This window comes from Pleurodeles waltl, chromosome 1_1 (assembly GCF_031143425.1).
Source record: "Pleurodeles waltl isolate 20211129_DDA chromosome 1_1, aPleWal1.hap1.20221129, whole genome shotgun sequence".
Classification (NCBI taxonomy): Eukaryota; Metazoa; Chordata; class Amphibia; order Caudata; family Salamandridae; genus Pleurodeles; species Pleurodeles waltl.
The window spans coordinates 563,409,288-563,429,696 of record NC_090436.1 but is presented as its reverse complement, the minus strand read 5'-3'; the positions used below and the strand labels follow the sequence as shown (position 1 = coordinate 563,429,696).

General features: G+C 42.3%; 1 protein-coding gene across 1 annotated transcript in view; it reads left to right on the top strand.

The window, feature by feature from the left end:
• SLCO4C1 (solute carrier organic anion transporter family member 4C1) overlaps positions 1–20,409 on the top strand; it is a 490,988-nt gene that overhangs the window by 67,590 nt on the left and 402,989 nt on the right. The window lies entirely within an intron of this gene.

Below are 20,409 nucleotides of genomic sequence, written 5' to 3'. Positions count from 1 at the left end.
ATCGAAACTTTGACGCACGGCCTCGCAAGAACAAGGCCGCCCGACTTCCCGGGAGAAATCGATGCGACGCCTGCCGTGAGATCAAAACTTTGACGCACGGCCTCGCAAGAACAACGCCGCCCGACTCCGCAGGAGAAATCGAAGCGACGCCTGCCGTGAGATCGAAACTTCGACGCGCAGCCAGAAAACAAGCAGGAAAATCCACGCACAGACCCGGAACATCTGGTACTCCCCGCAAACCACAGTAAGAGACTGTCCGCGCGCCGGAAAACGACGCACGACTCCCCGCGTGGAAAAATAACGACGCAAGTCCGTGTGTGCTGAGGAGAAATCGACGCACACACCAGTTTTCCACGCACCTCTTCTCCTGTGGCCCTCCGAGGAGATTTTCCACCAGAAACCAGGTACTTTGTGTTTGAAAGAGACTTTGTTTACTTTCTAAAGACTTAAGACACTTTCTGTCACTTTTCAGTGATATCTTTACAAATTCGTATTGCAACTTTGATCGTTTTGACCTGAAGATACCCAGATAAATATCATATATTTTTCTAAACACTGTGTGGTGTATTTTTGTGGTGTTATGCTATGGTGTTGTATGATTTATTGCACAAATGCTTTACACATTGCCTTCTAAGTTAAGCCTGACTGCTCGTGCCAAGCTACCGGAGGGTGAGCACAGGCTGATTTTGGATTGTGTGTGACTTACCCTGACTAGAGTGAGGGTTCTTGCTTGGACAGAGGGCAACCTGACTGCCAACCAAAAACCCCATTTCTAACAGTATTCGTGCTCTGACCAAGGGTGGTTGCTCTCCCTTTCCTTTTAGCATTTGCATTAAAACGTCACCCTCCCAAACCTCTACCAACACCATACACTGTGAAATATGCATAGACTGAATTACTCACTGCAAACTCACTGATGCTGTATTTGTACTTCCTCTGCCCACTCCAGACATCCCTGAAGTTAATACAAATGAATACTATTAACACACAAGTGCTAAGATACCATACCATTGACAGGCATACAGTATATACATGTCCGCTTGATAACACTGAGTTGTAAACTTTACTTGCAGACATTTTCCTTTTCTCTTCCTGTAACTTTCTCCTCTCCTGCCCCAGACCAATGCTCTATGCTCCTGAAGCAATAGTCCTGAACTCAAAGGGAGGGGCGTGATGGAATGAAGGTCTCTGGGGTTACTAAATCACCCCAGTCAGCAACCTGCCTGTTTCCTGAACACATGCAGTAATTCATGAAGCCACTCTACCACTCCTGCTTTCAGCAGCCAACACCGAGAGGTGATAGAGATGAGGGGGTTTGTATGCAACCCTTGCACCCTCCCAAGTTAGGCTGCCTTACACCCCGCCAGTAGTTGTTTGCAAACCACTGATGACTCGAGTTTGGGTCATTCCAGATATTTAGCTCTAAAAAAGGTTAAGGTCCTCATGGAACCTCGATCCAGCTAGAAGCTGAGCCTTTGTGAGACCTCATTGTCTCAGCCCCCCTCACCCACTGAAACAGAAATGCTGTGCAGTGCTTCTTTGCTATCTTGGGAATGAGAATATGCTGAAGACCAGTGGATTGTTGTGAAAGTGATCATTATGCTAATGATGATTTCATTTGTTGTGATTTCGGATGACTGTTCTCCTTAAGAGCACTTTGAAAGCACTTTAAAGGCTCTTTAGGACGCAAACTGGCCACCCCAAAACTCTAGAGGATTAAAAAATACAAACGATCTGCAGGATATGAGGTTCTTGTGAGTGTGTCTGATGATGAGCTCTGCACGTCACTTGTGTTGATGTGAAAGCTTTGCATAATCTAGACTTTTATTTTGCTAATAGGTGTAATTCCTCACTGAGGGTATTGAGCCTGTATTAAAAATGGTCTTTTTGTTAAGTCTGGAGAGAAGGCGTTAATAACGCTGAAATAGCATACCTACCTTCCATTAACTTTGTGTTTTTTTCAGCAAGACTTTTTATGTCAACTTGATTTAATATGTAATACGTATATACATTTGACACAATGCACTGATTTAATGGCTCAAAATTAAACACATAATATTAAGCTTTAATACAAAGAGAAGAAAGTTACCATATGGTAGCTGAATTGCACAATGTGAAACCAGAAAACCTTGCATCATTGATTTTTTCACGCTGATCAAAGTAGAACAGTAAGGTCACTATATCGCCCCGTTCAATTATATATTGCTCAGTAAAAATGCAACTTTTATGCAAAATTACTGCTTTAAAATAACCACTATGCTAGGTCCAGAATTCAGACTAGTACAAGACGTAAAACCAGCTATATCACATCTCAGTGACATTTTGGAGATACAACGAATTCAATGAATGGACATAATACAATACAATGTATTATAATACAATATAATGAAATACAATGCAATTGATACAATGAATACAACAGGAACAATGAGGCTACTTGGTCTGCTACTTGACAAGATTACTTAACTAAAATTTAAAAGAGACACACAGACACTCAAAAAACCTATGGTTCTCTGACAAGGTGCTTACAAAAAAGGAAACATCAGCATACATTGGATAGACCAGGGAAGGCTAATTAATACAAGAGCCTAACCCACCCTCAAACCAACAAAGAAAGAGTGCCAGATTAATATAATCAAGGTAAAAGCCACAGACAGAAGACGCAGAACACCCTTAACAAGCTAAGTAATATCTTTAAAATAGTAAAACTGACCCTAAATTCCAAACCCACACAAAGCCTCAACCAGTCACCAGAATTTCGAAACATCTTCCTCAACAAAACCACATTTGTTAGAAATGGGGTCTTTGGTTGGCAGTCAGGTTACCCCCTGTCCAAGCAAGGACCCTCACTCTAGTCAGGGTAAGTGATACACAATCCAAATTATCCTGTGCTCACTCTCTGGTAGCTTGGCACTGAGCAGTCAGACTTAACTTAGAAGGCAATGTGTAAAGTATTTGTGCAATAAATCATGCAATAAGACAGTATAGCACCACAAAAATACACCACACAGTGTTTAGAAACATATATAATATTTATCTGATAAGATGCAGGTCAAAACGATTAAAAGGCAGTAAGGATATGTTGAGATATCACCGTAAAAATGTTATAAAGTGTCTTTAGTCTCTTAAAAACAATAAAAGTCTCTTGCAAGCATAAAGTACCTGGTTTGCGTTCAAAATCTCTGCAAGGGGCCGCAGAGGAGGCGATGTGTGGAAAACGGGGAGGTGTGCGTCAGTTTCGCCCCTTCGCACACAGACTTGCGTCATTATTTTTCACACAGGGAAAGACTTTGTGTCGATTTTCGGACGCCCCAGGGACGATGCGTGGAATCCAGGGCTTGCGGAGCAAAGTCACAGGCGCTGCGTCGATCCGGTGGGCTTCACATTGAAATTTCTCCCGCACGGCAGGCGCTGCATCGATTCCTCTCTGGAAGTCGGGCTGCATCGTCCCGGGTCGGGTGTGCGTCGATCCGGTGGGCCGTGCGTTGAAGTTCTGGTTGCTATGCTGGCACTGCATCGATCTTCTTGTTGCGAAGTCGGGCTGTGTCGTTCCGGTTCGGCGTGCGGTGAATTTTTCACCGCGACGCAGGGTGTACGTCAAATTTTCACTGCACAAGGAGTCCATTTGCAGGTGTGAAGTCTTTTTGGTACTGAGACTTGAGGGAACAGGAGGCAAGCTCTATCCAAGCCCTTGGAGAGCACTTCTCAGCACAGCCAGAGAGCAGCAAGGCCGCAGTCCCTCTCAGAAAAGCAGTCCAGGTGAGTCCTTTGGGCAGCCCAGCAGTTCCTCTTGTCAGGTCTGGTTCAGGGATTCTTCACCAGCAGGTTTCTTGTTCAGAAGTGTCTGTGAGGTAGAGTGTCTACCCCAAGAAGTGTCTAAAGTCTGTGGTTTTGGGTGCTCTTCTTATACCCATTTTGGCATTTGAAGTAGGCTTACTTCAAAGGAAAGTCTCACTTGTTTGTGAAATCCTGCCTTGCCCAGGCAAGGCCTCAGACACACACCAGGGGGTTGGAGACTGCATTGTGTGAGGTCAGGCACAGCCCTTTCAGGTGCGAGTGACCACTCCTCCCCTCCCTCCTAGCACAGATGGCTCATCAGGGTATGCAGGCTACACCCCAGCCCCCTTTGTGTCACTGTCTAGAGAGAGATGCCAACAGCCCAACTGCCAAACTAACCCAGACAGGAAATCCACAAACAGGCAGAGTCACAGAATGGGTTAAGCAAGAAAATGCTCACTTTCTAAAAGTGGCTTTTCACACACACTCTTAAAACCAACTTTACTAAAAGATGTATTTTTAAATTGTGAGTTCAGAGATCAAAATTCCACATGTCTATCTGCTCCCAAAGGGACTCTACACTTTAATCATGTTTAAAGGCAGCTCCCAAGTTAACCTATGAGAGAGATAGGCCTTGCAACAGTGAAAAACGAATTTGGCAGTATTTCACTGACAGGACATATAAAACACATTAATATATGTCCTACCTTAACCATACACTGCACCCTGCCCTTGGGGCTACTTAGGGCCTACCTTAGGGGTGTCTTACATGTAGGAAAAGGGAAGGGTTAGGCCTCGCAAGTGGGTGCACTGTAGTAGCAGGTCTGAGACATGATTACAGGGCTACGTATGTGGGTGGCACAACCAGTGCTGCAGGCCCACTAGTAGCATTTGATTTACAGGCCCTGGGCACCTCTGGTGCACTTTACTAGGTAGTTACTAGTAAATCAAATATGTCAATCATGAATAAACCAATCAACAGTACAATTTACACAGAGAGCATATTCACTTTAGCACTGGTTAGCAGTGGTAAAGTGCCCAGAGTCCTAAAGCCAACAAAAAACAGGTCAGGAAAAATATGAGGAAGGAGGCAAAAAGTTTGGGGATGACCCTGCAAAAAGGGCCAGGTCCAACAACTTTCATCAAGAAATTATAATTCCCCTGCCAATGCCATCCTTTCAACATCGATGTGCCACTATTACATCAATTTCTCAAGAGCAATTAACTAAACAAATTATAATTCCCCTGCCAATGCCACCCTTTCAACATCGATGTGCCACTATTACATCAATTTCTCAAGAGCAAATAAATAAACAAAGTGTTAAAACTAGCATTCTGCCATGACAATGGCACCCTGGCCCGATTATTAAAAATAACTTTAATCTTCAATGCTAATCATTTAACCTTTCACTTCAAGATTGCGTCTTCCCCTATTGTCCTGCTACAAAACTCTCATGGGTTGGCAAGGTGATTGAAAAATGTGTTTCTGAACAATGTAACACATTCATCACAAGTAATAACCTTGTAGCACCTTAAATATCCAGGCTCTGTAAAGGGTGATGCATTGATACTGCCTCTTTGAAAATAATGGATAACATACACTGCAAATTAGGCAAGCGTAATGCTGTTCACCTTGTCCTGATTGGCCTATACTCTGCCTTTGATAATCAGTCATGAGGGGTTAATCTATGTCCTGGTATCATACATGGGCCTAATGAGTTGTTTCTGAGCAACTTTACCACATTCCTGGCCAACCATACCAAGGTGGTCAACTCTAACCCTTCTCTGATCATTTGCAGCGTTCCCAGAGTTCCATATTAGCTACCTCATTGTTCAAAGTGTACACAGAGCCCTGTGACTTGTGATGGAGGCCTCAGATGTATCAAATAACTAATAAGTAGATGACACTTAAATGTATATGAACATTTCCTCAGCAGATGATGTTCAGAATTTGAGTTCCTGCAAAACCACCAAAACTGGATGACATCTAAGTTCCTGAAGCTCAACACAGTTAAAATTAATTCATCCTTATTTACAGATAATTCAAACTTATTTCTGAGAATATTCCTCTCTGAATACAATTGGACTCTATTTTCACACAATCTTCTCCCATCGACGAAAAAACACTAGATGTCTGGATCAATCATCACCTCCAGGCTGCTCACAGTGTTCATTATCTAATACTACATTACATAAAAAATAAACCTCTTCATCAGCCCCAAATATTTCTTTTCAGTGGGAAATTTCTAGTGATATACCCAATTCACTTTGGAAATTTGGTCCAGAGAGATTTTCCTCCAAGTTCACCAGCACCGATCAATGCTGTATTTCATTCCGCAGCAAGCCCAATGCTGAAGGGAGGTAAGATCACATGACCAAGGTGCTAAAATAACTTCACTGGCATTGTATAGAAAACTCAATTATTTACAAACTTGCCTGCGTCAAATGTATGGTGCTATGTCATCAACGTACCTCATACCGCACTGACACACTAAATATCCTTGGTGGAAAGAAAAACCTTGGGAACAGAGACAACATCAGGAGCTGTATCATGATCGCATTGTGCAGATGTAGAATTGGTCTATGCCTTTGTTTTTCTTAACAAAATTGAAATTTCTACAGTGTATACATTAACCTAGAAAATCTGCAAGTACAGCATGATCTGCAGACAACAATATTTGGAATCTCAGACCTGCATTTCTAAGCTGTGCTGTCTGCAGCTCATCCATTAACAAGTAGATTTTTTTGAGTTAATGTTTGTGCTGCAGACAATACAGTTTTGGAAAAACAAATACATAGACCAATTCTGTTTCTGCTTAGTGATAAACATTGGATTATGATATGGTCCTAGACTGGAAACCAGGGGAGCCAGTTCTCACCTAGTTGCTTTTCAATCAGTTGTGAGGCACGGGTGAAGCTCTAGATCTCACTCCCTAAAGACCTTGACTGTTTTTCTGACCTCCATAATTTCATGAAAAAAATAAAAATGATATCTTTTAATCACTTCTTCCTGTAATCTGACGTAACTCCCTACTCCATGCAGTGTTTACTTGAAACCTTTCCCTCATTTACTCTTGCCTGTATTCAACACCTGCAGTACTTCATTAACAATGACGCTTCCACTCACAAGGCTGCGTGGTAAATGCATAATTGTAAAATCCTGCTTGGTAAAGGTTATGCGTGGTAATGCTACCTGCATTGTAGCAGCTGTTTTGTAACAATATTGCGTGGTAATGGTTGCATTGTAATGGCTGTTTCTTCTTGGAGCAAGCAGCATTAAAGAATGCCTATAGTGCAGGGGCATCATGAACCCCCGTATTAGCAGTTAAACTGGGGGTGGTTTTTTTTATTGGCCTCTTTTATCTGAAACTTGTTAGAAAAGCTCACAATTAACACAAGAATGATGGCTTTATCATAGAAAGAAAGAAGGATAAATGAGTGGATGCATGAGTGGGTGAAAGTGTGGATAGATGAGTGGGTAAAAGAATGGGTATTTGATGGATGAATCGATGAGTGGATTAAAGGATGGGAGGGTGAAAGGATGAATAGATGAGTGGGTGAAATGATGGGTGGGTGAAAGGATGAATGGGTGAATTAAAAGATGAGTGAGCAAAAAGATAGGGTGTGTGGGTGAAAAGATGGATCGGCAAAAGGATGAATGGGTGGGTGAAGGGATGAGTGGGTAGAAGGATGGTTGATATGTGTAAGGATGAGTCGGTGAAAGAATGAGGTATGAGTGGGTAAAAAGATGGGAGGATTTGTGGGTGACAGGATGGATGGGTAAAAAGATGAGAAGGTGAGATTATGGGTAGATGGGTGGATGAATGGGAGTGAATGGAAATCTGAGAGGATGGATGAATGGATGGAATGAAGGATGGGTGGGTCTGGTATGTGTGAAAGATGAGAAGAGTAAATGGAAAAGAGGATGGATGGATAGGTGAAAGGATGGTAGAGTGGATGGAAAACTCAGAGGATGGAAAGATAGAAGGATAGGTGGGTGAGTAAGAGTGAAAAAATAGCAGAGTAAATGGAAATTTGAGGCGATGGAAGGATGGGTGAATCTAAAAGGGCGGTTGGATAGGTGGGTTAAAGGATGGTATAGTGAATGTAAAAACTCTGGATGAATGAATAGATGCATGTAAAAAAGCGTGATGGAGTAAATGGAAATCTGAGAGGATGGTAAGTAAATGGAAATCAGATAAATGGGTGAACTTACAGCAGAGTAAATAAAAATAAGATGTCATGGATGGATGGGTAGGTGAGAGGATGGCAGAGTACATGGAAATTGGAGTGGATTGATGGATGGATGGACGGATAGATTGATGGATGGATGGATGGATAGAAGGATGGCATAGTAAATGAATATCTGAAAGGATGGATGAATTGATGGGCAAAGGAATGGTAGAGTGAATACAAAATTTATAAGATGGATGGGTGGAATGATGGCAGAGTAAATGGAAATCTGAGAGGATGGATGGATAGTAAAGTAAATGGAAATCTGAGAAAATGGATGGATAGAAGATTGAAAGTACAACTGAGTAAATCGAAATATGAGACTATGAGTAGATGGATGGGTGGGTGAGACAATGGCAGAGGAAATGGAAATCAGAGAGGATGGATCAGACGGGGAAAGGATAGCAGAGTAAATAGAAACCTGAGATGACGGATTGGTAGGTGGGTTAAATGATGGCAGAGTAAAAGGAAACCTGAGACGGTGGGTCGGTGGGTGGGTGAAAAGAAGGCAGAATAAATGGAAACTTAAGAGGATGGATGGATGGATAGTTAGATGGCAATCTGAGAGTATGGATGGATGTCAAGGTAAATGGAAATTTGGGAGGATGGATGAATGAGTGAAAGGATAGTAAAGTAAATGGAAATTTGAGTGGACTGATGGATGGATGGGTGAAAAGATGGCAGAGTAAATGGAAATCTGAGATGATGGATGGGTGAAAAGATTGTTGAATGAATGGAAAACTCAGAGGATGGATGAATTGATGGACGGATGGCAAAGTAAATGGAAATCTGACACAATGGGTGGATGGATGTAAGTACGACAGAGTAAATAGAAATATGAGAACATGAATGGATGAACAGGTGGGTGAGAGGATGGCAAAGTAAATGGAAATTGGAGGGGTTGGAGGAATGTATCAGAGGGTGAAATGATGAAAGGATAGCAGAATAAATAGAAACCTGATAGCATGGATGGGTGGGTCAAAGGACATCAAAGTAAATGGAAATCTAAGAGGATGGCTAGATGGGTGGGTGAAAGGATGGCAGAGTAAGTGGAAAGGTAAAAGGATGGGATTGATGGGTATATGTCATAGTAAATGGAAATCTGAGAGTATGGATGGATGGCAAAGTAAATGAAAGTCTGAGAGGATGGGTGAATAGATGAGCAGAAGGATCATTTGATGGTTGAGAGACTTTATTGATGGTAGGCTAAGTCAAATTATGGATTTATGGGGGAATGTATTATGGATAGATGCATGTATTGTGGAAGAATGTGTGAACGGATAGATGGATGAAATGGTCAATGAATGGATGGAATGGTGAAAGTTTGAGTGATCAATGAAAGATTGAATGGGTGACAGAATGCAAAGCTGAAATGGTGGATATCAACCAGTAGATGGAAGGGTGTAAGAATGAACGGATAGATGCTTGGACGAAAGAGAAAAGGGTGTTCTTCTAGAGAGCTCGAGTCTCGCTTGCTTCCCTTGCTAAGTGTCATTAGAACTTTGTTTCCAAGGGGAGGGTATTTTTATTTTTCTGGCTACTCCATTATTATAGTGTTTGTGAAAGAGCATTAAGTGCCCACACCATGTCTGCTAAAATGTTTATGAGTAAAATGTCAGAAAAATCAAGCAATGCATGGCCTAATGGTACACAGTCTTTGTGCCAGATTTTCAAAACTTGACCTTCATATCTTTGCTGAAACAGTCCTTCTGTAGCCTCAAATTCTAACAAAACTTTTTACAGCAGGAAAACCTAAAATTATGCTTCTGAGATTGTGCCTTTTTTGGGTAATTCTTGCATGTGTCCGTCTTCAAAAAAATCTCACCTTTTCTAAAAATGTTCTGTAGCTTTGCTAACTTGAAGATTGGTCTCCCAGACATCTGGCCTTGTTCCTCATACCCCAGGTCCTGATTTCCAGTTGTGGGTAGCTTCTCTCAGTTCCTGCATCATGTCCATTGCGCAGATATGAGTTCCTAATAGTAGCAAGATCTGCCTCTGTCATCAGGACCTTCTATACCCTTGAACCACAGGATAGAATTTCCATAGTGGCAAGCAGGAGAAATATCCAGTTAGTGGTCTATGGGGATTGTTTGAGGCAGTCAGCAGCTTTCTCTTTCCCAGGTTCTTCTGCAGCCCCAGGCCACAGTGGACAAGCTCTACATTGAGCAAGCAGGCTTAATGTCAGACCGTGGACTACTTTAGTCCCATGGGTCAGCAGTAGGATGACACAATTAACCCTGAAGTAAAGCTTGGATAGTAAAGCGTAGGACAAATTGGAGACACTTCTGTCTGTCTAAGGTAGACAGGCTGGCATTCTTCAGGTTGACAGGAGACAGAAATGTCTTCTTATTTAAAAACAATTTATTTCCTATGACTAGATAAGGCATCTTATTATAAAGGGTAAACCAGCCAACTACTCATGTTGACGCCAAACCAAAAACAATTCTAGGGCTTCCAAGCCCCAGATTTTCTACTGTGTTGGATTTCCTTTTTCGTTACCATAGTTCCTTGATCCTAAAATCTAAGATTGTGTTGGGCTTGCTCCAGTCCCCATCTCCACTACTTGCCCAATAAGTCACAGAAAAGGCAACATATGGAATAAAACTGGAAAGAAGTCAGTAAGAAAGATTTCAAGTACATGTAGAGAAAAAATATAATATAGTAAGAGATGATAACAAAATACCCTATTAAACTCTGAGTGAAATCTAACATGAATAATAAATCATAACATAGGTGAAACTCATCAAAAAATAGAAGATGTCCTAATGTCTATCTATGTAAAATGTCCCACTTCCATTGCAAGCTGTTGTGTGGCCAGTCCTTGGAAGTAACCAGTGACAGGTCCTGTTTCCCACAAGGAGGTAACATGATTTGAACCAAGTCAGAAATTGGTATGTGTTGTGAAAAACTTTCAGCTCATTAAAGACTGAATATGTTTCATATTCCTAATAGAAGGGTTCTAGGAAATGCAAACTTAACATTACTAGTTGTCTTTTCAGGCCCGGTTTCCTATGAATTGCTAGTTTTTGTTTGGCTTGCTGATGAAAAGGTACATTCATTTCACTAATTTGGGAATATATCTCAGGATCACCTGTCTATTTCTCTTGTTATTTTAGGTGTAGATGTGAACATATTTCTTCCTCCTTGACACTGCATATAGGTACACTGTCCAGGAGTGTAGGGGCTACTCTCCTGGCTTACTGGTGGAAGTGTTATGAAAACTGGGTACTAAAAATTGCTACCCATTTAAACTGGCCATATGTTGATTAGGTAGGATAGCAGGTCACATCCACTGCAGACATAAAAAAAAGAAAATTGTTGTCTAAAGCAAAAATATTAGACACACCAAAAATGTAGATTTCATTGCATGTGGCATTTCAGAATAGTGGCTTTTGACATAATAGACCACTCACTTCTCAAATTTGGGTCTTCGCCTACTTATGCTCTTCACTTTAAATAAGTTAGACATTGATAGCTGATCTTGGGTGTACTCAGCCAAAGTTGATTCACTAACAAATATATTGCTACTAGAGCTGGGGTTCATATGGGATCCCCAATAGTACCCATAATATTTCATGTATTTTTGGGTCATTTTAGGCCCATATTTATACTTTTTTAGCGCCGCATTTGTGCCGCTTTTTGACACAAAAATGACGTTAACTTATAAAATGCAATTGTATTTTGCAAGTTTGTGCTGCTTTTGCGTCAAAAAAATGACACAAATGCGGCGCTAAAAAAGTATAAATTTGGGCCTTAGATCTTTGCAGAATACTCCTTTGAAACTTGGCCTTCCCATCAAAACATTACTGTATTATGCTGATGACATAATTTTTCTTGAAGGACCACCCTTCAGCATTCTACAATCATTTAATGGATTTGATACCTATGACTTAAAGAGCACTTTGGAGAAAAAATCAAAATATCACCAATCAGGGTTTTAGAGGCATATAAATCTAGGGGAATTTTGGTCACTGGTGAGTTTAAACTAAATGTGGTCTGGGGGCTACAAATACTTATGAATCCAATTTGGCACTAAATTGACATGAAAGGCATGCAGAGATGCTAAGGTTTATTCCCTTGAGGTTATCAGCAAAAACTTTGCACATTTTACCAACCAATATGGAAGCTTATCCTAGATCTTTTCAGGTAAGGCTTTTAAAGTTTTACGTGATTGTAACATACTGCTTAGAAATCTAGCGCCACAGATTTTCTCAGATGATGTATAAATATTAAGCCACAGTTTGGTGCTGATTGCTACTTTGAGTGCTAGGGTAGAGTTTGGTGCCTGATTGTGTTGGAGGACTGCATTCATTTACAAGTTATGTTGAATTTTCAACCGAAGCAAAGTGTTGCTTGGATGTTTATTGTCTTGGATGCAGTTTGAACTAAGTGGTCATTCAGTATCCATTACAGAGAACATGTCTGTTATTGCTTATGTTGGATTGTGAGAGTTGGACTGTTAGGAACTATAAAAACATAGAGGCATTTTGTCAGGATTTCTCAAGCAGTTTGAGTACTGTATATAAAACATAAAGGCCTGCTGACTAAGCCATGCAAGTGCGTATGAAGCATGTTTTAGCCTCTCTCTGGACGGATCATTTTACATTGACGGAGATGACGAAGGAATCAACAATATTAAATATTAAACAATTTAGATTTCAGTGAAGCCCATTTGGCCATACAATAAGGACCAAAAATCGTAAATTTAAGTTAAATACTTTATTTCCAATCAATAATCAGTCCAGTATATATGCAAGTCATGAAAATTTTGAAAAAATGCATGATTACAGCTGGTAAGCTGACATATCGCAATTGGTTCAGTCTCACCATGTTAAGATACAAAGCAATAACAACCACAGCAATACAGGGACGAAGAATTAGAAATAAGTGTTCACTAAAGAAACCTCCGCTCTCTCTCTTCTAAACATGAAATAATTCTAAAATCATTTAGTCAGCATTCTAAATTAGGAATAAGGATGGATAAATGAGGTTTAGGGAAATTTGGAAATGCGAGAAGGTGTCAGCATAGCGAAGGCTTCAGTAGAACTCCAGAAAAAGGAATGTGTTTAGCATAAAGCTTCACATTCGCGAGAAGAAAGGAAGCAGGGAACAGGATATCATCCAGAGGTACAGACTCAACTGGCAAGCCATATAGCAGCTGCTGTGCCAAATTGAGCCACAGTTAACAGCCAGCCTGCAGACAACCCACATTATTCCACCGGAGACAAAGCTGCTAGTTGTCCTGCTCATTCCAAACTACGGGTGCCCTGGTTGCTGGGGTATCATAGCCCTCATTATCTGCCTTCCTTCCCAAGGTTCTTGATGCCATCATCTCCCTCACACCCCGCCACATCAGCTTCCCCAACACACAGCAGAAGCAGCAGGAGACCAAACAGGGGTTTTACCAAATACATGGCTTCCCGCATGTGCTTGGTGCCATTAATTGCACACATGTCCGGATTGTGTCACCTGCTGCAACCAAGCACCTATACCACAACAGAAAGCATACCCACTCCATAAACCTGCAGGCCATTGTTGACCACCAAGGATTGTTCACCAACATCTTGGCAAAGTATCCTGGGAGTGTACATGATTCCTTCATCTTCCGCCACAGCACCATGAATCGGCACTTCCAGGATGGACAATATGGCAATGGCCTTCTTGTTGGTAAGTCCAGAAACCTAGTAATATACACATGGCACAGCAACCCTGTAGGACACACAAGACACACACCACTAAATTGACACGTGGCCAGGAAGACACTGAGGTGTGACACAGGTAGTTATGTTTGATAACCTGACCCATTGGGATACAACCTATGGTCAAATGATGGCTGCCAATAACAACAGATGCCACTCTAGAGCCATGAGGGACCAATTTAAAACCACACAGTGACAATGACATGGCCTGCACTGGCAGTACAACTTGGAAGATTAACCATTCAATAGCACTTAAGGCCACATAGTCAATCCCACACCCTCGCAAACAATATGTACTGTGTAAGGGCTGTGCAATGTGTGTTGCTGCAGGCCAAACACCATGAGACACATAGCATGATGACGCTGACTCACATGTAGGTGACATGGAAATACTGAGGCAGTACCAACATTTCACATCACTCCTGGGGTGACGTTTCCAGCTAGCAATAAGGAAGTGGACTGTGCTATGAATACATGTTGATGTGACACTAATGCAAAGTGGACACTGCTGCACACACTGAAAGAGACAATTCTCCATCTACATAACAGATGTACAGGGAGATGGCCCTTCCTGCACACATACATCCACCTTCACAATCCATTTAGCCAGCTCACCTGGAGCAAGTTCAGTAATGTAGGTGCACGGTTGCACATGAGCCACTGGCAGAGGGAACAACAAAGGTTTGCCTAGAACCTAGTCACACATGGGACAATTGTGCATTGTCAATACTGAACACCTCAGTGCTGCCAACTCATGGAGATTTTTTGTCACCCAGCCTAATCAAAGGGCACTCCCTGTTGCACTTCATCTGCAATGACATATGTCTAATTGGATGGGATGTCCAGGCCATGTAGTGCAACCATGTCACCACCACAGTGGAATCTATTGTGTGTGTATCATGTCCCCTCCAGTGAACGCACAATAAAACATCTTGCTCACTACATAACACATGGGAGATACACACTGAACTGCAATTTTGAAAATAAACCATATATATCAGGTCAATTAGCCAAACACAAGTTTTTCAAGTCAAATAACCCAATGCAGAAAGAACCTCACAGAAGCCCAGGATCCCACACAATACCACACACACATATGAGTCACAGACAACACAAGATATCAACTGCCATGCTACATGACATTCCTGGTGCAAGCAACATCAAAATACTTACTCCTATTTTCTCTTTCAGCTGATCAGGGTTACGGGATCCAGCTATGGATCATGACCCCATGTGCTAACCCAAGCACAGCAGCAGAGCGTGCCTATAATGAGGCACATCGGAGAACACCCACCATTGTTGAACCTACTTTTGGCATCCTAAAGTCCAGTATCAGGTGCCTGGACATCACCAGAGGCAGCCTTCTATATTCCCCAGAAATGGTCTGCATGATCATCTTGACCTGTGCCATCCTGCACAACATTTGTGTTAGGAGGAACATCTCCCTATATGAACCTGAACAAAAACTGCCTGAAGAGGAGGAGGAGGTGGATGCTGCCCGGGAAAATGAGGTGGAACATCCAAACACAGCTGCAGGAATGCATCACAGACAACAGATAGTTCAAAACTTTTTTCAACAATAGTCACTATCGACACTTTGTTACGATATGGAATTAAACACCTCACTTTATCACACAATCCTGCTCTGGGTAATTATTTATGCATCACATGTTCTTTAGGAATCAGGGTATTACCTCAGGGAGCATGTCACAAAGACACATCTGACTACTTCTGATGTAACATCACATTTGATGGGTATGATTGTACAGCAAACATCACACACAGTTTGTGTGAAAAACATCTTTTCTAGTTCATATTTGAAGGGCAAATTCATAGGACCACAGCTATGAGAGACATGCATGTTGCCAAAATGGTCTATTGCAGCATATGACACACAACTATGACATCATCAATCATAAGGTAAATAAGCGCATCATACATGAGGCAGTGGAAGTGAAATAGCATTGCTAACAGGAATCTATGACCAGACCCTTGACATCAGTAAGTGTGACATTAGCTATCTCTGCAAGGAGCATGTGTGAAAAGAGATGCATCATTCCTGAAAATGGATAGCACGAGTGTCCCAAGTATGACAAGCCATGCTCACAAGACATGCCTTGTGCAATCCATCCCAGGCAATAAGTCCTGCCACAGGTATGTTTTAAGTCTCTGACCTCCCTTCTCTAGGGGTCGCTGTAAATAGACTAGCTGTACCCTGGGAATCATCATCTACATAGTACAACTACATCAGCCTGCATGGACTTCAGGTCCCATAATGCACTGCCTGGTAGTCAGTAAGACCTGTAATCTTCTGTCCATTGCTTCCTGTGGAAAAAGTCCGGTGGGCCCCTTATACTGGATTCTCTCCTCCAGGACTTGTGAGAGACTGAGGCTGCACACACCTGTGATCTCTCTCATACAGCCCAGCCATTTGACTCTGCCCTGGCCTTGCTGCTGCCTGGAACTGCTTAGAAGCTGCCATTCCCTGAAGCTCCCTGTTGTGCATTGGAGTACAATTCATTTGTGTGCCAGAGCCCTTGTTGGATTGTGTTACAGTGCTGAGTACCCCTGAAACTGCTGTTTGTTTCCCCAGTGTTGTTCCTGCTTGCTCCGGTCAGACTCTGCTCTCTGTTTTTCTGCCTTGTTCATGTTTGTTCCTGACAGAACCTGCTTCCTGTTAGCCGGTTCCAGTCTTTGTGTCAACCAGAGCCTGTTCCCTGTGCCTCCATATGCCTCATAATTGGTTTCCATGCCCTCCGTTTCCACTTGGGGTATTGTGTCTGGTAAGTGTACGATCAGTCCTCAACTGCATAGAATAGTTTAATTATGTATTTGTACTGGCACATGTTTCCCAGGCGGCTAATCCAGCCCCCAACCTTAGTCTGATTTTGCATATATTCATTAGTGCCAAACAGTGACAGTGTGCTATGGCTGTATTCCTGGCTTTGGTACTGTGCCTCCAGCCCAACAAACAAGGGCTGGACATGTGTATGTAAGGACAATCCATGTTTGTGCCCTGACGGTCCAGACACAGATTCACTTCTGCCGCCACCTTTCGATGGGGCTTGCATGGTGACTAGCTGTGAGATTAATCTGCACAGAGGCACTAATGTTCCCTGTTGTTGTGGGAAGTTCAGACCCCTACCCTGTGTACAAATGTAGTGATGAAACCTGCATGTTTGTCCATTACTGATCCGTAACATATTTGTCCACACCAAGGTTGCTCTGTCTTCACTCTTCTGTATTTTCTGCTGTACCATAGCTGCCCTATCCCCTTGTATGCCTTTAGCTGATCTTTGGCTTTAGGTCAAATCTGCTTTGAAAGATACTCTGTGAACTCAAGGGTTGCCTTCACAGACTCCTAACTAGACCTTCACGTAACCGTTACACCATGGAGGCCAATACTGACACAGGGTACACATGCCTACACACTTGAACTGGACACTTTTGTGCAATGAACCTCTGAAAATATTTGAACACATGCAGCCTGGGCTGCTGGTCCACCACAGCCACAGGAGGAACATAGGCAATTTACATTAGTCAAACTGTGGTGTACATAAAAATTTTATAATTGGAATTGAGGCTCTGTGTTGCAAAAACTGTACCTATCAAACATGTTCAAATGCCTGACGCATGGGTAGTATACACACAAGTGACCATAAAGTGGTAGCCAACAATTAATCACATGTGAGGGGTAACATATACAATATAGCCCTCATCAGCCATCCTCGATCTTCTCTGTGTATTGTTTTACGTGGGAAATGTATTGTCCCCAAAGTCAAACAACTACACACAGCAAAAAAGTCAACACATATTGCAGACACCTATCATGACTGTTGTACCTGTTTGATTGGCATCTGATGTTTATTCCCAATTTTAACACATTCATACATGAACATCACGCATAATGTATTGCATGCCGTTCCAACAGAAGCACACAAATATTTTTAACAGTCAATTCACACACAAAATACACAGGCCATGATTCATAATTTTGTAGCGTAGCCTTTCTGTCCTCTATTGACGCAACATCTGTGCAAACTTACAAATTCCATTTTAATTTCCAAAGTTTGCGCTGCTGTTGCGTCAGTTAAAAAAGCAAATCCTGCACAACGATATTAGTAATGTGGGCCGCAGTTGCATGGTCTACCACATGTGGCCAAACACTAGAACACACACTGCAGGTCATACCATCCTATCTTTGTCTAGTTATAGGCTGCATGCATGTTCAAATATGAAAAATGACGCAAGCACAGTTTGAGTCAGAAATTTTGATGCAAATGTGTCAAAAAATGACGCAAACGTACAGTTTACATCAATGGGTCCCTAGCATTAATTTCACCATCGCACCCCAGGCATGCGGATATCCATAGAAAATGTATTGTTCCATGAATGTGTGGGATTTTGACGCAACCTACGTAAGTGTCAAAAAATGTCACACAAGACAGAAAATGAGGTGCAAATGGGACAGGAAGTGATGTATTAAGATATCCTGTTTACAGAAATGGTTCAGTGGGTGTACTTTCACTTTCACTTTGCAGCCTGTGATTTTTCTAGACTGTGTGGCTGTGTGTTGGTCTTGCTCTCCTGTGGATTGTGTATTTTGTCTCCTGTGTGGTTTATCTTTTGTCTTTTGGTGTTCACTAAATGTATTTTGTACCTGTGGAAGTGTTTTAGTGTCTTTTATTGTTGTCAGAATTGTATTTGTACTGTTGGGGGTCTATTTGTGGGTAGGATTAGTTGGGGTAGTTTGGGTTTTGTAAGTTTCCTTTTTGCTACTTCTCTTTCCTTTTTTTCACTATTTACTGTCAAACATTGTGTATTGTACCATGTCGGGAAGGGCAAGGCTGGGGCGCATGGGTGAGGGGGAGCTTGGGGCATTTGTGTGGCTGCTGTGCCACTTCCTTCCCATGATGTTGGAGGCTGGGGGCTGTGTTATACAGGGGTATCACACAGAGGCAAGACAGCTGCGCTGGTCAAAGGTGCTGTTCCACCAGAGAAGGATATTCAACACCGCCCGGAACGAGCACCAGCTCAGGCATCGCTGGGCTGACCTGGTTGCCCGAGAGCAGGACCTGCTGGACCACCTGGGTGTTGTGATTGGTGGCCCTGTTGGTGAGTATCACATTGACAAAATGTGTACAGTTCAATGCTCCTTAGTGTCAGTCGCAGATGTTGTGACATGCTGCCTGCAATGTTTGTGGCCATGTGGAATGCAAGTTGAGCAAACTGTAAGTGTACCAGTAATGTGATGTATTACACATGGTAATACATGATAACAATGTAGTCCACAGTTTCGTTGAGCCATGTCCGAACAGTATTCAGGGCCATATGTACCAAGCCCTTTATAACCTTCACTAATATCTATGTTCACGGAATTCTTGTGTTTACTTCAGGACAAATATTCATTCACATGGACAAAGCCAAATGGCACATTCTGCTATCAGATTGCACAATCACAAAACAGGGTCTTCTAGTGGCATTTAGGATTAGGCGTTCAAATCCTATCATTGAATCACGGGTGCCTATTACATTTATTTCTTGGGCACAATTGCCGGGACTGAGCTATTGCAGTTACCATCTGTTTCAAATTGGTGCCAACCCATTTAAAAAAAGGAAAGGGTCTGCATGGGATCCCTCCTCTTTGTGAATGCATGGCCACTATTTCTGAACACCCCTGCTGAAATATTGCTGCATTTCAACAAATGTTAACATCTCAATATGAAAGCAGTCACCGACATGGTGGTCTGCTGAGCTCAGCAGGCCAGCATTCCTGTGAGTGCCGCCATACCCAAGGGGTTTGCAAAATGAGGCCTACCTCATCATGATTAAAGAGGTAGGCCATTTGCTACCTCATTTTTTATTTGCAAACAGTGTCATTTCGAGTGTTCTACCTCTGATCATCCAACTTGCTAATTGCTAGTTGCTAAGTCTCGCAATGTGTGATTCACAATACCTGATGTAGGTACACATGGCCCTGAGTGACACATTTCAGGTGCAATTACTACACCTGTGCCCATGCATTCTGTTAACGATGATCAGCTAAGACACTGTCAGCATACATTCTTTCGTAGTTTTGGAACTGCAAAGTGGGTAATCCATGTTTAGCGCTACATTGTCATCATTACACACACAGGATCCCTGCCATCATGTTGCCATAGGGGGCGTATATGGCTTAAGGGACACTGCCAATGGGGCATATGTTACCTACATACAACACTGGCACACCTGTTATGGACCACTGAAAGCACGATAATTCCTGAATGCAAATCAACCCACATGTCCATCACACAGTTACTCATTGTCCCTTGATGCACAAGCCACAATACCTGAGTCACTGGTATTGCAGTGCACCAGGAAAGTGCCATTGCAATTGTCACCCAATTACAAATGATGAAATGGAGTACCATCTGAAATGGATTAGCCACAAAAGTGTGTAGTCAGGTTTAACACCACATGATTGTTAGGGCCAGTGCATGTGTGCATATGTGTGTCTGTCACTCACTGGAGTGACAGTGTCAATGCAAGTTTGCAGTGGTATGTCTGTTGGAGTGTCTACATGCCTGATGTGCAGCTCTATCATATAAATGTCACACATTGTGATATGTTGTTCCCACATTTGTACAGTGATCAGATATTGAGCATATATCTCTCTTCCATGTTTTACAGGTGGACCGGCCCACTGTACCATTGGGGAAGT